Source organism: Physeter macrocephalus, chromosome 2 (assembly GCF_002837175.3).
Source record: "Physeter macrocephalus isolate SW-GA chromosome 2, ASM283717v5, whole genome shotgun sequence".
NCBI lineage: Eukaryota > Metazoa > Chordata > Mammalia > Artiodactyla > Physeteridae > Physeter > Physeter macrocephalus.
This window is the reverse complement of record NC_041215.1, coordinates 19299123-19304419: the sequence shown is the minus strand read 5'-3', so window position 1 is coordinate 19304419 and position 5297 is coordinate 19299123.

The following is a 5297-nucleotide window of genomic DNA, read 5'->3' as shown; positions in this document are numbered from 1 at the left end:
GCGGGCCTCCCTCCGTTGCGGCCTCTCCCGTTGCGGAGCACAGGCTCCGGACGCGCAGGCTCAGCGGCCATGGCTCACGGGCCCAGCCGCTCCGCGGCACGTGGGATCCTCCCAGACCGGGGCGCGAACCCGGTTCCCCTGCATCGGCAGGCGGACGCGCAACCACTGCGCCACCAGGGAAGCCCTCTTTCTGTTTTTTGATGCTTAAATTTTCTTTGATTAGGCCAGTGGAAGCCTTTCATGCTGGCTTCTGTGCCCTTTTGACATGTGCCTATCAGTTTTTTGCTGAGCAGACTTTCCTTGTCTGAACCCTGGAATCAACCATTTTTCCAAAAGAGCCTTGGTTGCTTTTAAGCAGAGAATGGCATTCAGAAACGAAGACCTGAGTATTAAGTATGCTCATTATTATTGGTGTGTCACTGATCCCAGGACTTCTGAGTAAGCAGATGAGAAAACACACTCAGACAGACACACACACACATTTATTTCTCTATATATTTTGAAAACCATGAGTTCACACCAACACCTCCAATTAAATACAATAAGGTTCATTCTAACTTTCCCGTCATTCACTTTTTTGTTGTTTGTTTGGCCACACAGCTTGCAGCATCTCAGTTCCCTAAGCAAAGACTGAACCCTGCGCATGGCAGTGAAAGCCTGGAATCCTAACCACTAGGCCACCAGGGAACTCCCGCTCCATTCATCTTTGTAACACTTTTTTCTGATGGTGGGAAACCTGGTTCCCATTATCTTGCATGAATTATTTATTTCTTCAATCCCCCTATATATAGCCAATCTCATTGTCCCATCACTATCCCCTACGCCAGCAGTCCCCAACCTTTTTGGCACCAGGGACCAGTTTTGTGGAAGATGATTTTTCCACGGACCGGGGTGGGGGTCGGGGAATGGTTCAGGCGGTAATGCAAGCAATGGGGAGCGGCAGATGAAGATTCTCTCACTGGCCTGCCACTCACCTCCTGCTGTGCAGCCCAGTTCCTAACAGGCCATGAACCGGGTGTTGGGGACCCCTGCCCTACGCTATGTAGATGCCCTCCTCACTGCACTTGGACACTGACTCTCTCCCTCCAGGTAGACAGACCCCCATGTTGTTGTCCTGCTTACCTCACTTGGGCTCTGACATCATCCCATACCAGCCATCCCTCCACAAGGATGCTCTCCTCACCAAGTTTGGACTCCAGCACTCTGGTGCCCACCATTTGGAATGCTTACTCTTGTCATCTAAGAACTAGATGATTTACCCTGTCCCCTAAACACCTCTCCATCGATGTAAGCCCATCCATACCCAGAGCTGGTGTCTGCCTGCCCCCTGGTATGGAAGCTAAAACTGCTCTTGGCTCACCTATGAAGGGCTCTTTTTTTTTTAATTGTTTTTTAATTTTTTGGCCACACCACTTGTCATGTGGGATCTTTGTTCCCCGACCAGGGATCGAACCTGTGCCCCCTGCAGTGGAAGCTCAGAGTCTTAACCACTGGACCACCAGGGAAGTCCCTGAAGGGCTCATTTTTATGTCTGAAACCCAGCTCATCAAGGCTTCCTTGCATTCACTCTTGACTAGTCCTATTGAAAAGTATGGGTTTTTCTAGTTATCACCATGGAAGGGAGGGTCTTTGGGGGACTTCTACATTCTCAACAGAAATGGAAATGCTGCCAGCACTCCTTCACCACTTACTTTGTGCTAAAGCCGGGAGGGTGTGGAGTGGGAATTGACAGTTTTGCCTCTCTTAATCAGGAAGTCCGACAGAGGAGAGAGAGAGAGAGAGAGAGAGAGAGAGAGAGAGAGAGAGAGAGGGCCAGATTCAGGTTCAAAATTTTATCTGTCTACTAGCTGTCTCACCCTGAATGCAACCTTCTAGACCAAGAATTGGCAAATGTTTTCTGAAAAGGGACAGATAGCAAGTATTTTTCGGCCCTGTGGGTCAATCAGTCTCTGACACAGCTCCTCCACTCTGCCCCTGTAACATGAAAGCACCCGGACAATATGGCAGTGAATGGGTGGGGCTGAGTTTCACTAAACTATTTCTAAAAACAGCTGGGAGCCAGCTGTTCAGAGGAAGGAGACTGAGTCTATTTTCTTCACTGCTACATCCCCGAAGTCAAGAACACTGCCTGGCAGGTAGTGGGTACCCCAACAGTGATAATCAATGAGTTATTATCACTTGTATATTCTTTTTTTCTCTCTTTTTTTTTTTTTTAAAGTTTTTTCGGCCTCGCCGCCGGGCAGCTTGTGGGATCTTAATTCCCCGACCAGGGATTGAAACCACGCCCCCTACAGTGGAAGCATGGAGCCTTAACCCCTGGACCACCAGGGAAGTCCCTCCCTTGTATATTCTTGATGGAAAAGTAATGACACAACCAGAGTGACCAGTGCTGCTGGATGGTTGAACAGAGCATGGGAGATCCAACTGTGCGGCATGTTCAAGGTCTTTCGGAGGGGTTTTTGTTCCTTAAAGAAAGGAGGAGGGGGACTTCCCTGGAAGTCTAGTGGTTAAGACTCCGTGCTTCCATTGCAGGGGCCGAGGGTTCGATCCCTGGTCAGGGAAGTAGATCCCACATGCCGCCTGCCCAGCGCGGCCAAAAAAGAAAATGAAGGAAAAAAAAAAGAAAGAAAGGAGGAGGGAAAGAACTTTTATTGGGCATCTGTTTGGTGCCAAGAGACCTAACTTTTCTCATGACAGCTCTGTGAAGTGGGTTTGTATCATCGACTGGATGCTGGTGTCCCACTCTGCCACTTTCCTATTTTGAAACCTAATCCCTAAGGGGATGACATTCTGAAGTGGGCATTTGGGAAGTGATTAGCTCGTGAATGGCATTAGTGCTCTTATAAAAGAGACCCCAGAGAGCTCTCTCACCCCTTCTGCCATGTGAAAACACAGCCAGAAGATGATCTTTTGTGAATCAGGAGGCGGGTCCTCACCAGATACCAAATCTCCCCACACGTTGATCTTAGACTTCCAGACTCCAGAACTGTGAGAAATAAATGTTGGTTGTTTAAGCCCCCCTGTCTATGGCATTGTGTTATCGCAGCCTGAAAGGACTAAGACGCTCTGTGTCCCCATTTCACATATGGGGAAAACTGAGGCTCAGGAGTTGAGGAGACACGCTCATGGCCTCACAGCTGGAGGCAGATCTGGGGAGGTGGTGGCTTTCCCATCTCCAGAGACACATCAACAGAGCTGGAACACCAACCCCTCAGGAAGATGAAACAAGATACTCTCTCTTGGATGGGCTGTTCCTACTACTGTTCATTATAAACCCCTCCACCTGGTGTCCAATACTTCGTGATTGGATCCTGGACTGGCCATCCCGTTTTTCCTCCTGGGGCTCTAAAGTCCTGCTGAAAAACTTTCAGTTCCTCTAGGAAGCCGCATTCTCTTTCACTTCCTGACCTTTGCACGTGCGGATCGCTCAAACTGAAAACACCCTTTCTCCTACCACCCTGTTCCATCTCCTCTCAAACAACTCATCCTTCAGCATGTAACCTTTCCCCTAGAACATGACCGTCAGAAAGCTCTGGAGTATTTTCCAACATCACCAAGCCACTCTCCCAGTCTCACCCAGCTCCGACTGGATGTCCTACAGATTGAACGCAGTCCTGACACTATCCACCTGGAGACAGCATCAGATCTGTTAAAAAAAAAAAAAAAAAAGCAACTGTGTACATGTTAAAGATCTTATTGGCTTTATTCAATGATTCATGAATTGGGCAGTATCCAGTCTAGCAGATAGAAAGGAGCCCTGAAGGGCTGTACAAGGCTAGAGGTTTTTTGGTTTGGGGTTTTTTGCTTTTTATTTTCTATTTTTTGGCCGCACTGCGCGGCATGCGGGATCTTAGCTCCCCAACCAGGGATCGAACCCATGCCCCTGCAATGGAAGCGCAGTCTCTTAACCACTGGACCGCCAGGGAAGTCCCAAGCTAGAGGTTTTGTAGGCAGAAGGGAGCAGGATCAAGGAAGTCGTACCGGCAAAAAAGTGGGTGGGTCATTGTAAGATTATTTTCCTGCAGGGGATGGCAGGGGTCTATCAGACGATTCCTTATTGGCTGGTTTAAGATTCCATTTCTGAGAGAGCTCTAACTGTTGTTAAGACTGAGTTTGGTGATGTGAGGCTCACTATAAGTGACTCCATTTTGGCTCTGTTGTCTTGTTTTTAACAGATCTCACAGGTTAAGGGGTCAGTCCCACAAAACTGTCCTCAACTTCAGACACCAAGTGTAGATCCAGGCCATGCATACTTCTGACCCACCCACTACAAATCAGGGTTTCCCATGACTCCCTCCTCAAGTCTGATAATTTGTTAGAACTCACAAATCTTAGGGAAACATTTACTTACCAAAACATTTACTGGTTTGTTATAAAGGATATTATAAAGGAGACAGATGAGCAACCAGATAAAGTACATGAGGCAAGGTCCAGAAGGATCCTGCGTGGAGGAGCTTCTGTCCCCGTGGAACTGGCGTGCGCCACCCTTACCAACCGGGAAGCTCATCAGATCTCAACAAATGTCTAGTAAACAGATGAGATGAGTGAGGAAATACTGTCTCACTCCATTGCCTAGTTCATCTTCTGTACCACACAGACATATGTAGCTGCCCAGTCCTACATTCCTGCCTGGATTCTCATCTCTCTCTTCCACCGACAAATCGCATCATCTTTTAATACCACCTCCCCCAGGAAGTCTTCCTTGCCTACCCACGTGGAGTCCCTTCCCAAACGAGTTGAGCTGCACAGACTCTGTCTACCTTATAAGTTTTGATCTGACAGCAGAAGGATTTCCCCAAAGATCTGCTCCAGGTTATACCCCCACCTTCCTCCCTGATCCTCAGACAAGTGCCACCTGCTGCTTTAGAGGTGTCATTGAAATGGGACCCAGGCTGGGCTGGCCTCACAGAAACCTGCCAGCACCAGAATTCCAGAACCTCAACTAACATACACAGACCAGGAGGAGACCACTGTGGGCTGCGGGCAGGAATCAGGGAATGGACAGCCTACTGTGTTTCTCGCCAAGCTGGACAGCACCACCCAGTGGTCAAGGAGGCTTCAAGACAGGTTTACAGAACCGATCCCTTCCTGCCTCCTTGCCTTTGCATTAGCTGGTCCCCCTGCCTGGCATGCTGCCCTTCCTCCTTCTCTCAATATTTTACCTATTCTTTTTTTTTTTTTTTTTTTTTGCGGTACGCGGGCCTCTCCCTGTTGTGGCCTCTCCCGTTGCGGAGCACAGGCTCCGGACGCGCAGGCTCAGCGGCCACGGCTCACGGGCCCAGCCGCTCCGCGGCACA